The 14,084-nt window shown below is 49.8% G+C and overlaps 1 protein-coding gene and 2 pseudogenes across 1 annotated transcript in view; all 3 read left to right on the top strand.

Annotated features, from left to right (window-relative positions):
• LOC132808494 (zinc finger protein 850-like) overlaps positions 1 to 9,789 on the top strand; it is a 45,952-nt pseudogene extending 36,163 nt beyond the window's left edge.
• Positions 1 to 14,084, top strand: part of LOC132808471 (zinc finger protein 239-like) — a 290,995-nt gene that overhangs the window by 25,389 nt on the left and 251,522 nt on the right. The gene's annotated exons all lie outside the window — the stretch shown is intronic.
• LOC132808493 (zinc finger protein 850-like) overlaps positions 11,859 to 14,084 on the top strand; it is a 29,789-nt pseudogene continuing 27,563 nt past the window's right edge.

The raw sequence follows: 14,084 nt of genomic DNA on the forward strand, positions 1-14,084 counted from the left end.
GGCGTCACAAAGACCAGCGCGGCGCGTTGGACCAATGGGAAAGGCTGGAACGCCGCACGGGCGGGCGCTCTGTCCAATCAACGCGCGGCCTTTGTGACGACGGCGCTCCGTCGATTCACGTGACCGGTTGCTCCTGCACATGCGCCGTTGCGGTGGGGGGTTAAGGGGAGCTGATGTTCTGTTGGTCTGGAGGGTCCCTGTATCCAGGAAGAGGTGAGTGTGGCTCAGTCAATGAGCATCAGTCAGATCTTGCTGGAGCATGGGGGGAGGTGGGATATTAGGTACAGCAAGAGTTAAAGAGTGTGTGGGATGGAGATTTATAGCTTTTTTAGGTAATAAGTCCCTTTCTGAACAATACTGGGGGATGGGTGATATCAGAAACAGCAGAGTGAGAATTGAAGAAAAGTGTGTGTGTGTGTGTGGTGGAGATTTGCAACACTTTTTAAAGTTAAAAATCACACAACTCTAGGTTATAGGAGAAAATGAGGTCTGCAGATCAGAGCTGAAAATGTGTTGCTGGAAAAGCTCAGCAGGTCAGGCAGCATCCAAGGAACAGGAGATTCGACGTTTCGGGCCAGAGCCTTTCTTCAGGGCTTATGCCTGAAACGTCGAATCTCCTGTTCCTCGGATGCTGCCTGACCTGCTGCGCTTTTCCAGCAATACCCTGCTCACCAGCATCTGCTGTCTTTTTCGCCTGGAGGTTTTACTAGCTACCTGATGAAGGTGCAGAGCTCTGAAAGCTCGAATTTCTAAACAAATCTAATGGACTACAACCTGGTGATGTGTGATTTTTTTTTACCTTTGTACACCCCAGCCCAACACTGGCATCTGCATATTGTAACTTGATTGTTTTAGGGAAGTTCCACAGAAACTAGAATGATCTGTTCTGAATTCCTGTCATGTGCAGGCAGCAATGACTTTTGTAATCCCCTTTTCACAGGATATGAGAAGAGCAGCTTTGCAGGTAGAGCTTCCCAACTGAGTACCATGTGAAGGTCTGACAGAGCCCCTTGATTCGTGGGACAGGAGAGACGTCCCTCTTTCAGTCCAGAAGGGGCAAATTCTTTGAACGTTTTTGTCTGCTTCAGTAGGCTCTTAAAATATCGTCTTTACCTGAACCACAGGGGCACGTGCCTGAGCCAGTTTGCCCACTGTGGGGAAAGGAAGTCTCAGGAGGCATTCCACGCGCCATGGAGAAACCGTGGAAGTGTGGGGATTGCGGGAAAGGATTCCGCTCCCCCTCCAAGCTGGAGATCCACCGCCGTGTCCACACCGGGGAGAGGCCGTTCAGCTGCTCGGTGTGCGGGAAGGGCTTCAGCGACTCGTCCACCCTGCTGACCCACCAGCGGGTCCACACCGGGGAGCAGCCCTTCACCTGCTCGGTGTGCGGGAAGGGCTTCACCCGGCTGTCCATCCTGCTGACCCACCAGCGGCTCCACACCGGGGAGAGGCCGTTCGCCTGCTCCGAGTGCGGGAAGGGCTTCAGCGACTCGTCCACCCTGCTGCGGCACCAGCAGGTCCACACCGGGGAGAGGCCCTTCACCTGCTCCGTCTGCGGCAAGGGCTTCACCCAGTCGTCCACCCTGTTCTCACACCAGCGGGTCCACACCGGGGAGAGGCCGTTCAGCTGCTCCGTCTGCAGCAAGAGCTTTACCCGCTCGTCCACCCTGCTGACCCACCAGCGGATCCACACCGGCGAGGGGACCTTCACCTGCTCCGAGTGCGGGAAGGCCTTCACTAAGTTGTTGAAACTGAAGTCCCACCAGCGGGTCCACACCAGGAAGCGGCCCTTCACCTGCTCCGTCTGCGACAAGGGCTTCGCCCGCTCGTCCGACCTGCTAACCCACCAGCGGGTCCACACCGGGGATAGGCCGTTCAGCTGCTCGGTCTGCGGCAAGAGCTTTACCCGCTCGTCCGACCTGCTAACCCACCAGCGGGTCCACACCGGGGAGAGGCCGTTCAGCTGCTCGGTCTGCGGCAAGAGCTTTTCCCGCTCGTCCAACCTGCTGACCCACGAGCGGCTCCACACCGGGGAGCGGCCCTTCACCTGCTCCGTCTGCGGCAAGGGCTTCACCCGCTCGTCGCACCTGCTGCGGCACCAGCGGGTCCACACCGGGGAGCGGCCCTTCACCTGCTCGGTGTGCGGCAAGAGCTTTACCCGCTCGTCGCACCTGCTGACCCACCAGCGGGTCCACACTGGGGAGCGGCGCTTCACCTGCTCAGTCTGCGGCAAGGGCTTCCCTCACTCGTCCACCCTGCTGCAGCACCGGCAGGTCCACACCGGGGAGCGGCCCTTCACCTGCTCTGTCTGCGGCAAGGGCTTCCCTCACTCGTCCGACCTGCTGCGGCACCAGCAGGTCCACACCGGGGAGAGGCCGTTCAGCTGCTCGGTCTGCGGCAAGAGCTTTACCCGCTCGTCCGACCTGCTGGCCCACCAGCGGGTCCACACCGGGGAGAGGCCGTTCAGCTGCTCGGTCTGCGGCAAGAGCTTCACCCGCTCGTTCAACCTGCTGGCCCACCAGCGGGTCCACACTGGGTAGCGGCCCTTCACCTGCCTGGTCTGCGGCAAGGGCTTCCCCCATTCGTCCGGCCTCCAGATCCACCAGTGGGTCCACACGGGGGAACATCCTTCCGATAGACCAGAAGTGCACATAATACAGAGAAACTTCGATTATCCAGAATTAGATGAACCAGCACGGTGGCTCAGTGGTTAGCACTGCTACCTCACAGTACCAGGGACCCGGGTTTCATTCCTGCCTCAGGCGACAGACTGTGTGGAGTTTGCACATTCTCCCCGCGTCTGCGTGGGTTTCCTCCTAGTGCTCCGGTTCCGTCCCACAGTCCAAAGATGTGCAGGTCAGGGTGAATTGGCCATGCTAAATTGCCCGTCGTGTTAGGTATATTAGTCAGAGGGAAATGGGTCTGGGTGGGTTACTCTTCGGAGGCTCAGTGTGGACTGGTTGGGCCTGTTTCCACACTGTAAGGGATCTAATCGTCAAGCGACTGAAATACACCCTGCATGTGTCCTTTGGATAATCGAAGTTCCTGTGTATTCCAAAAGTGGCCTAACCAACGTCCTGTCCAGACCCCAACCCCTATACTCAGTGCTCTGGCCAATAAAGTGATCTGCAGAATCTGCGGGACTTGCTTAATCCTGGAAGGTAAATCACGTGTTTCTCCTTCTCTTGCAGGTGGATCCAAGATTTCACTCTCTGTCCCATTGAGTCTCCAGTCAGGTCCTTCAGCTCAACTGGTCTCTCTCAGTATTTCTGACCCATGTGAGCCTCTACGCACCTCCCCCTTCACTTGCTCACACTTGATTTCCCTTACAGCAGCATTCCCTTCAGTTCCTTTCTCCCTGACATCTGTATCCAGCTTCTCCTTAAATGCCGTCCACCTCGACCTGCTACTGTGGGGGTCATTCCCGCTGCAGACAGAGGTCTCTCCTTTGTAACCTCTTCAAAAGATTAACCGCTGACTTCCCCCTTCAGTCTTTTCCATTTCTGGGTCTCCCCGCTGTTGCGAAACTTGGAATGGTTCAGAAAAGATTTACAAGGATGTTGCCAGGGTTGGAGGATCTGAGCTACAGGGAGAGGCTGAACAGGCTGGGGCTGTTTTCCCTGGAGCGTCGGAGGCTGAGGGATGACCTTATAGAGGTTTACAAAATTATGACCGGCATGGATAGGATAAATAGGCAAAGTCTTTTCCCTGGGGTTGGGGAATCCAGAACTAGAGGGCATAGGTTTAGGGTGAGAGGGGAAGATATAAAAGAGACCTACAGGGCAACGTTTTCATACAGAAGGTGGTGTGTGTATGGAATGAGCTGCCAGAGGAAGTGGTGGAGGCTGGTACAATTACAACATTTAAGAGGCATTTGGATGGGTATATGAATAGGAAGGGTTTGGAGGGATATGGGCCGGGTGCTGGCAGGTGGGACTAGTTTGGGTTGGGATATTTGGTCGGTATGGACGGGTTAGACCGAAGGGTCTGTTTCCGTGCTGTACATCTCTTGACAAAGCCTTGTCTGAGGGTGAAATGTTGTCATTCCCATTGATGCGGGTGGTCCCCTGTCGGTTGTCCTTTTTGTTTCCTTTCTCGGAAAGGACGTCGCGGACATGGGCAGCGTTCCCGAGCCCCGCTCCGGAACGGGCTGTTCCGTCCTCTTCCAGGCCCCGGGGTGGGGGGAAGGGGCAGCTTGAGTGCAGTGGGAGAGTGGGCCGTTCACCGGGAGGGTGCCAATGGGACGGGAGAGCGGTACCGGTAATGGGGCGAGGGGGAGATGCCTCAGACCGCCAGAAACACTGGGGCAGCTGCTCGCGTGCTCCTTTTGGATCTCACAGCACAGGGAGGCCATTCATCTGATTACCTCCCCGTCTCTGTCTCTCTGGCTCTCTCTGTCTGTGTCTCTGCGTCTGCCTCTGCGTCTGTCTGTCTCTCTGAGGTGACAGCGGATTCCAGCATATTGCTGCTTGCTGGGTAAACCTGTTTTTCCTCTGTTTTCCCCCTCTCTCTCCTGCTCAAACCCCTGAACTTCAGGCCGCCCCTGACCTTGTCACTATCAGTGAATAGGGAACAGCTTTTCTTCCTCCACCTTATCTGAACCTATCACAATCTTCCCCACTTTCACCAGTTGTATCTGTGTGTGACCCTCTCTTTCTGTGTCTCTTTCTCTCCTAAGCCCCCTCCCTCACCACATCCCATTTACCCACCCCCCTCCTGTCATGCTCCCACTTTCAAACGGTCTCGTTGTGTTTTCACTGCCTCTTCCCCATCGTTTCCGTCAAGCACCTCATCTCACGCTTAGAACCCCTGCAGTGTAGGAGCAGGCCCTTCAGCCCATCCAACCCACACCAACCCTCCCTCACCCAGACCTCTGCCCGTAACCCTGCAATTCCCATTGACTAACCCACCTAGCCTACACATCCCTGGGCACTATGGGTAATTTAGCACGGCCAATGCCCCCTAACCTGCACAGCCCTAGGCACTATGGGTAATTTAGCACGGCCAATGCCCCCTAACCTGCACATCCCCAAACACTATGTAATTTAGCACGGCCAGTCCACCCAAACCTGCACATTCCCTGGATACTATAGGACAATTTAGCATGGCCAATCCACCCTCACCTACACATCCCTGGACACTATGGGTAGTTTAGCCTGACCAATCCACCCAAACCTGCACATCCCTGGATACTATAGGACAATTTAGCCTGGCCAATCCTACACTAAGGGTGGATTGGCCATGCTAAATTACCCATAGTACCCAGGGATGTGTAGGTTAGGGTCGATTGGCCATGCTAAATTACCCAATCCTACACATCCCTGGGTACTGTTAGGATAAAATAGGTCAAGGGAGGGTGGAGCTATAGCTGCTGTTTGGGGAATTGAAACTGTAGCTGTAGCTGCTACTTGGGAAATCGAAACTGTTGCTTACGTGGCCAGCTCAGCTGCCAACGCCCAAATGAGCTCAATAACAGGAAACGCCTAGCAAACGCGAAATGTCCTAATAAGGCAATGCTTAGTAGCTCTGCGAAGCTCTGCTTAGCAAAGAGTATATCAGGAGCAGATTTGGGAGGGGAAGGCAGAACGCGCCTTCTCCAGTGAATGCATGGTGATTCACTGTATCAGCTACGATTCTGCAATAAAGCCTGCTTGTGCCAAACAATTGAGCATCTGTTGTCTCTCCTCCTAAAACGAACATGCAAGGACAAATTCCGTCCTAACATTTGGTGACTCCCAACACGGGGAGGAAAGAGATAACAGTTGGCAGACCGGTTAGCAGACAACCTTCGGCGCCGAATCTTATTAAGGTATGGAAGTGCCTGTTACATCTAAAACTTCCAGTAGTTAATTTTTGAGTTAGTTCTTGTCTGCTTTCTGATCCTCACCAACCCAAATTGATTTAACCAGGCCACAGAGGCACAGAATCTTGGCTGGTAAGTCATTTTTTTTTAATCTAAAGTAGTGTAAAACTTGGAAGTAATGAGAGCCTTTGACATTAAAATTCTCCACGTATTTTTAAAATTCTCCTGCGTGGAGGGGTGGGGGTATCACGTGGAACTTGGAATTAATAAACACGGGAGACGTGTGGAACTCGGTGGTAACGAGGACCCCGTAGCACAGACTTTAAAATTCCTAGAAGTGAGGGGCATTGGGTAAGGAGAGAGACAGAGGACAGGGGACAGAGACAGACAGAAACAGAGATACAGAGAGACCGACACAGGAAGAGAGTGAGAGAGAAAGAGGGAGATAGATAAAGAGAGACAGAAGGTAATAAAGACAAAGGGGAGAGAAACAGAGAAAAGGGAAGAGAAAGCAAGAGAGAAGGATAGAGAAAAAGGATTGCGAGAAATAAGGGTTAGGGGTAAGGAGACTCGCAGCAGCCAGCGAAGAGAGAGAGAGAGCGAGCCGATCTGTCCCAGCAGCCTTAAGAGAGAGAGAGAGAGTGAAAAGAGCTGTACAACTGACAAGGTTTAACCCTTTGATTTGGTTTGAATGCACATTTTTTTTTGTTGGTGATTGAATGTGTAAGTTTTATTCCCTGGAGCTTGAGTTCCAGGACTGTTTTAAATGTGATTTTTATGGAAACTTAACATGATTTTTTTTTTAAGGTTGATGACTTCTGTTCTTTTAAAAGTCATGACTGCCTTACTATCCGATTCTAACTAATCTCTTTTATCTTTACATAAAAGCAATGTATGGAGGACAGTTGAAGTTTCAGTTCAACAGTAGGTTGTCGTAAAAACGAAAACTTCCATGGTTATTATCTGTGACCTTGGATTCGGCCATTGTTCATGCATTAGAAGTTTTTTTTTAACTTGAATTGGCAAATTCTTGTAAGACAGCTCTGATTATTTTACGACCTATAGTATTGTAATTGAGTAATGATTGGTCAGGAGTACTTAAGAAAACTAATTTTGGATCTAAATTAGGGGACTAAAACTGGGTGATTACAGTGAATTTCAAAATTGGGAACTGTATGAATTTTACATTTTAAATATTGAATACTGAATAAATGGACGTAAATATATAAATATGTTTACAAGTTAGGAACAGGCTTTAAAGTTAGTCAAGCATGAATTGATAAATTGGTGTTTGAAGTTATGGGAAGCTAGGAACATTGCAATATTTCTTAAAAGAAAGAAAAAGGGAAGAACGTAACGACTTGTCCCCTTCGGGAAGTACCAATAGGGGACAAGGAGATTGGGTTTGTGTGTGTCCCCCTCACCAGTGGGGAGGTCGGAACATCTAAAAGGAAATGACGGTCCTGGTTGAGAATCCGGTAGGATTGTCAGAACAAATTGATCTATTTTCGAGGCCCAGTCTGTATATGTGGGCTGAGTTAATGACTATTTTGAATATACTATTTACTGGGGAAGAGAGGGGACTTATATGGGGATGCTGGACAGGGAAAGATACAGAAGATAGAAGGGTGGAGTGGGAAAAACCCATTAGATGAATTGTTAGGAGAGGCACAGAAAGTGTTTGTAAAGAGAGAGGACGAGAGACAGAAGCAGAAGGCGAAAATGACGGTCGCTGCGGTTGATGAGGTAATTAGGAGAAGAATGGAACCAAGAGTGAGCAACCGGAGCAGCGGGTGACAGCATGGAGGGCAGAGAGGAAAGGGGATAGGGAGAGACAAGGAGGAGCATTTGATAGAGGGTTTGAGCGACAGGGGCAGAGATGAAGGTCTCCACAGGCAGGATGCCATTATTGTGGAAAGATAGGGCATTTTAGGCGGGAGTGTCCTGATCTATAAAGGGAAGAAAGAGCCATTCCGCTTATGATTTTGATAACGACGGGGAGGGGAACAACAATTGGCATCATTTCTGAGCAGTCAGGGGTTAACAACCCAGTCATAGATTGGCTGAATAGCACATTTGGTAGATGGGGAACTGTGCTGGGACAGCTGGCCCTTGGTTTATGCATCTCTGTTGCTATCTTTATTACCTGTGGTGGTTGTTGTATACCATGTATCAGGAAGCTTGTGACACGACCGATTGACCGTGCCCTGACGGGAAAGGATGACCCCCACCCGCATACCAGGCAGCGGTGCTGGAGGAGCCTGTGATGGGGGCACCCCAAGGAAAGATTACGGGATCGAAACCAGAGGGAATGGAGGAGCTATGCCTGAGAGAGAAACGCGGGACAATATATGATTTTGCTTTATAACTGTGTCACTCATTTCTAATCCTTCTCCTTTAGGGCCTCAGAATGTGAGGGCTGTGGTCCAAGGACCCCCTAGTTGTATATTTTTCCCGTTTAAATTTGCAACAGATAAATTTGTGCTTTTATGCTGCAGTTAGAGATTGTGAATTGCTATATGCCTCAAGACTCAAGAAACTATTGTTCACCCAAGAGATTCCTAGCCATCATCTGGTATTCCTAAATGGCTTCGATTGGTCTCGAAAGCCACTGATCACAGTAATAAGCCAGTTGCCACTGCCCGTGTCCATCCTTAACGTCTGTGAAATGGATGTGGGTTTTTGTTGGTCAGTGAAGAAGACTGGTTAGCCAGTAATGGGTAAGATTCCTCGAGCGAGGAACAACCTAAGACAGGCACAGTCGTGCATTGGCCTTCAGAATAGTGGCCTGTGGTCATGTGGCTTTAGCAGATCCCTGGTCTTTGCATCCGTGTCGGGAATCTGATTAAGTTTCTGGCTGGCAAAGCAGCTTGATAGAAGGAAAATCGTGCACTCAGTACATTGTATTCACAGTATTTTGGACAGATGAAAATGCCAGTTTTGTGGCAGCTTCCAGAACCGACTTAACAACAAACCTTTGGGAAGGAAGGAAAGCACATTGAATCCTATTACAAAAGATTTGACACGATTTCAGTAGTTTAAAATTATTTTAGGATGTCATGATCTAATATGACCGATTTTAATGAGTCGTTGTACAATTAGATGTTCTTTGGAAAACAGACCTTCATTCTGCAGGCATCCTAACTCATCCACTTTGTGTTTTCCCTGGTTCTCTTCCTTTTGTTATCATGCTCAGTTTCACTGTGTTTTTTATCGTTTTGTTAGTTTTGAGATAGCTTTTTTTTTTAGTTGTTTTCTTTAAAAGAAATAACCTAGAATTGCCTACTAATTGTTAATTTTCGCTTGTTGCTTGTTTTGTAGCGGTATGCTGCTTAGGGACCCCTTCACCCTGAACTAATGTGTCCCTAGAACCGGTCGGCCTGGTTGAGATAACGTGTTCGGAGAAGCCAAAGGGACGTTTGGGGGGCGTCCACCGACACACCCGGCCCCGGTTGCCGTGCGACATTGCGTTTGTAGCGGTATGGGTTGATGTGGCCTCAGTAGAGGCCAAGGGAGGGAATGTTGGGATGTATATCTAATAGGCCTAGGGAGGGTAGAGTTGTAGTTACTGCTTGGGGAATCAGGGGGCGCTGCGGAGCGGTTGTTTGGACTGCTGACCGAAACTGCCTGTGCAGCTGGACTGCTGTTTACGAGACTGAAACTGTCTCGTAGACAGCTACCAAGGTCAGGCAGCACAATGGCAGGCTCTTCTCAGCGTAGCTGCCGAGGCCATAACAGGTGGCTGAGCTGTTGTTTACCAGACTGGAACCGTCTCGTGGATATTTGCCAAGGCCGAATGAGCTCTGTCACAGGAGACGCTTTGTGTGCGAGAGATCACGTGTGCGAGTAGTTACGTAGCTTAGCAAAAAATATATCAAGTGTGGATTTCTGGGGGAAAAACAGAATGTGCACCTTCTCCAGTGAAAGCATGTATTTCACTGTAATCAGCTACGATTCTGCGAAATAAAGAACCTTGTGCCAACTAATTGAGAGTCTGTGGTCTCTCCTCTAAATGAACACGCAAGTACAAATTTCTGTCCTAACAATATGAACAGGGCTGTATGTCAAAGGACAGCATTATTTCATCCTCTTCTACCTTGTGTGTTTGGTGTTCAGGAATTCTTGGGTGGAGTGAATGGAGTGGCGTGAATCTTCTCCTCAGTTTTTTAGTCTTCACTGGAGTTCTTTGACTAGTCTGTATAGTGGTGTTCCAGGTAGTGAGACTGTGGGCCTGAGGGGAGCTCCTGGTTTGAAGAGGAGAACAACAAAGTGCCATTCCTAGATGTCACAGTAGAGCAAACAGTTAAGGGGAACTTCAAACTAGCGTCCACAGGAAACAATACACACGGATCAAATACTTAACTACAGAAGCAATCATCCCAACACCCACAAACGAAGCTGCATCAGGAGATTAATTCAACAAGGCACCACACATTGCAGCACAGAGGAACTGCGATGGGCAGAAGAGAAATACGTATACGTACTCAAGAACGGGTAACAATAAACCCAGTGCGCCATTTTCTCATTGATGCTTCCAAACTGACCCTCAAATTTGGTTTGTCCCTGCATTCTTTCCTGGTTGTCTTTTTGTGGGTTTTGAAAACTTTCCCAATCCTCTGACTGAGGATAAGAGTTGGGAAGTTATGTTGTGGCTGATAGGACATTGGGTAGACCACTTGGAATATTGTGTGTAATTCTGGTCTCGCTCCTATCAGAATGATATTGTGAAACTTCAAAGGGTTCAGAACACATTTAAAACGATGTTGCCAGGGTTTGAACTGAATGGGCTGGGCTGTTTCACCTCGTGCACCAGAGGCTGAGGGGTGACTGAGAGTCATTAATAAAATCATGAGAGGCATGGATAGGGTAAATAGACAAGGACATTTCCCTGGGTGAGAGAGTCCAGAACCAAAGGGCAAAAGGTTTAGAGTGGAGGAGGGCAAGATTTGAAAGGGTCTTAAGGAGTAACCTTTTCATGCAGAGAGTGGTGTGTGGAAGGAATGAGCTGCCAGAGGAAGTGGTGGATGTTGATACAGCTATGACATTTAAAAGGCATCTGGATAGGTATATGAATAGGAAAGGTTTAGAGGGATACGGGTAAGTGCTGGCAAATGGGACTAGATTAGGCCAGGATATCTGGATGGCCCGAAGGGGCTGTTCTGTGCTGTAAATCTGACTCTGGCTTGCCACGAACATTTGCCATGTCCGTATGTTTAGTTTCTCTCTGGTTGTCTGTGTCAATGTCTCGATGTCTCATTCCACCCACCACATACCACCACCACCACCCCCACCACCCACCACAGGGACGATAACCAATTCATGTCTGTTTTTTATCAAGAAGCTGTATTGCAGGTTCAACCTGAATTTACACTTCTTTTGCTTCCCAAAATCAGACTTGCTCACTCTCAGCAATATCCTGAAAGATATTAACTTTCACGTGGTGTTATCCAAAATTCGAAGATGTCAGTCCTGACGTTTTTGCTTTTTCTGTCCCTGTAAGATCCTGAATCAGCACCTTCAGGAGAATTAATTTGAGCGGAGTGAGAATGGAGGAGGAGGAGAGAGAGTGGGATGCTTTCAATTTTGTGGAACAGCAAAAGAAAAAAATGTTCTGCAGAAAGTGGAGGAGCTTGTTCTGAATTTCTACCCTGGACTGACCTTGATGACTTTTGTAATCTCTTTTTCCAGAGTATTTGAAGATTTGAAGACTGAAGTTTAAAAATCAACAGATGAAGGGCCTATGCCTGAATCGTCGATTCTCCTGCTGTTTGGATGCTGCCTGACCTGCTGTGCTGTTCCAGCACCGCACTTTTCAACTCCTCTCCAGCCTCTGCAGTCCCCACTTTCACATCAATGTCTGACAGTCACTCAATCCATCGGGACCTACCTCCACGATTTTCAACTATGATTCTGTGAGAAGGAGCAAAACATTTTGGTTCCTGTTTCAGACCATTTTCAGCATCAGCGGGACTGGATGAGAGTCTGTACTGTTACAGCACACTGTGTGTAAAGCCTGAAACAGTTATACAGCCAGGAAAGAGGAATTTACTGTGGGCAGGGACCATACACGGGTCTGTAGCTGCGGCCATGGTGAAACCAGAGGAATCCCACACTGTGGAGAAACCGTGGAAGTGTTGCGACTGCGGGAGAGGCTTCCATGCCCCATCTGTCCTGGAGATTCATCGGCGAAGTCACACCGGGGAGAGGCCATTCTCCTGCCCCGAGTGCGGGAAAGGCTTTACCTGCTCCTCCCACCTGCTGGACCACCGCCGAGTCCACACTGGGGAGAAGCCATTCTCCTGCCCTGAGTGTGGGAAGGGCTTCACCTACTCCTCCCACCTGCTGGCCCACCAGCGCGTCCACGCTGGGGAAAGGCCCTTCCCCTGCTCTGAGTGCGGGAAGACCTTCAGTGATTCCTCTACCCTGCTGAGGCACCAGTGGGTCCACATCAGGAAAAGGCCGTTTTCGTGCCCTGAGTGCAGGACGGGCTTCACCCGCTCTTCCGCTCTGCTGACCCATCTGCGGGTCCACACGGGTGAGAAGCCCTTTAGCTGCCCTGAGTGCAGGATGGCCTTCAGCAGGTCTTGCCACCTGCTGAGGCACCAGCGAGTCCACACTGGGGAGAGGCCATACTCCTGCCTCCAGTGCGAAAAGTGCTTTACCCAGCCCTCCAACCTGCTGACCCACCAGCGGATCCACACCCGCGAGAGACCGTTCTCCTGCCCCGAGTGTGGGAAGGGTTTTGCTGTTTCCTCCCACCTCGTGGCCCACCGGCGGGTCCACACAGGGGAGAGGCCATTCAGCTGCCCCGAGTGCAGGAAGGCCTTCAGCGATTCCTCTGCCCTGCTTAGGCACCAGCGTGTCCACACCAGAGAGAAGCCGTTCTCCTGCCCAGAGTGCGGGTAGGGCTTTACCCGCTCCTCCACACTGCTGACCCACCAGGGGAGAAACCATTCAGCTGCCCCGAGTGCAGGAAGGCCTTCAGTGATTCCTCTGCTCCGCTGAAGCACCAGCGAGTCCACACCGGGGAGAGGCCCTTCAGCTGCCCTGAGTGCGGGAAGAGGTTTACGTTTTCCCGCAACTTGCGGAAGCACCAGTGGGGGCACCAGCGCTCACAACAAGCGGATTCCTCCGCTGACGCTGCTGAGAGTCCCCCCCAGGACTGATTCTCCTGACAGTGGGTGCAGTGGGAGAGTTGGTGCACTGTATTTGTTTTCGGTTGGACTGCAACCCCATGGTGACTCAGGGGTGGCATGGTGACTCAGTGATTAGCACTGCTGCCTCATGGCACCAGGAACCAAGGATCAATTCCACCCTTGGGGCAACTGTCTGTGTGGAGTTTGTGGAGGGTAGGAGAATGGATGAGATAAGAAACCGCTGCCTTTCTTGAGACAAGTCTCCCGGAGAGAACTTGCTGACTGATTGATTATCTGATCTACTGATCCTCACAGTGCCTCATTGCCCTCAGTTAACTGGAGGAGGTCCACACAGATGTACCGAAGCCCCTCTTTGGACTGTGGAAGGAAACCTGTGCAGACAGGGAAAACATGCAAACTCCACACAGACAGTTACCTGAGGCTGGAATTGAACTTGGGTCCCTTATGCTGTGAGGTAGCAATGCTTAGCAGTGTGCTATCCCAATATGTTATAAAATTTGAATAAACCTACTAAGTTGTAAATGTGTTCATAACAAGAACTTAGTGTAAATGTTTGGAAGCAAAAGTCCATCGGAATTGTCTTTGGGACGGATCCAAAACTTACTGCATTCATGATTGAAAATACTTTGATCTCTGGAACTGTCTGCCAGAGAGTGTATTGGAGTCAGATTCAATTACGGTATTCAAAATAGAGGTGGATCATTAAACTGAAAAGGAAAGCAATTGCAGTGTTCAGTGAAGAATAGTACAAGGTACTGTAGTGGACGTCAGAGGATGAGTTTCCTGATTGGGGCTGTTCACTTGCTCCTGTTACCATTTCAGGTTGCTGACTTTTCGTTAGCATCCTGCACATGTTGGGATTTTTTTCTCCTTTCTAGTATCTACTTGAGTGACTCAATGACAAATCTAGTTTATGAATTGTTCCTATGATATCGACAGTGCTATGTAAATTGTGGGTCACAATATGTCCAAGTGAGGAAAAACAAACTGTTCATCTTAAATATTTATTTTTAAACAATGGAAATAAAACTCATGTTTGGAAAACACACAACTTGCTGTGTAGTAAGATCATCATAAATAGGAATGGGAGTAAATAATTGACCATTGAGCTGCTCTGTCTTTCA

This window comes from Hemiscyllium ocellatum (assembly GCF_020745735.1).
Source record: "Hemiscyllium ocellatum isolate sHemOce1 chromosome 27 unlocalized genomic scaffold, sHemOce1.pat.X.cur. SUPER_27_unloc_6, whole genome shotgun sequence".
Lineage (NCBI taxonomy): Eukaryota > Metazoa > Chordata > Chondrichthyes > Orectolobiformes > Hemiscylliidae > Hemiscyllium > Hemiscyllium ocellatum.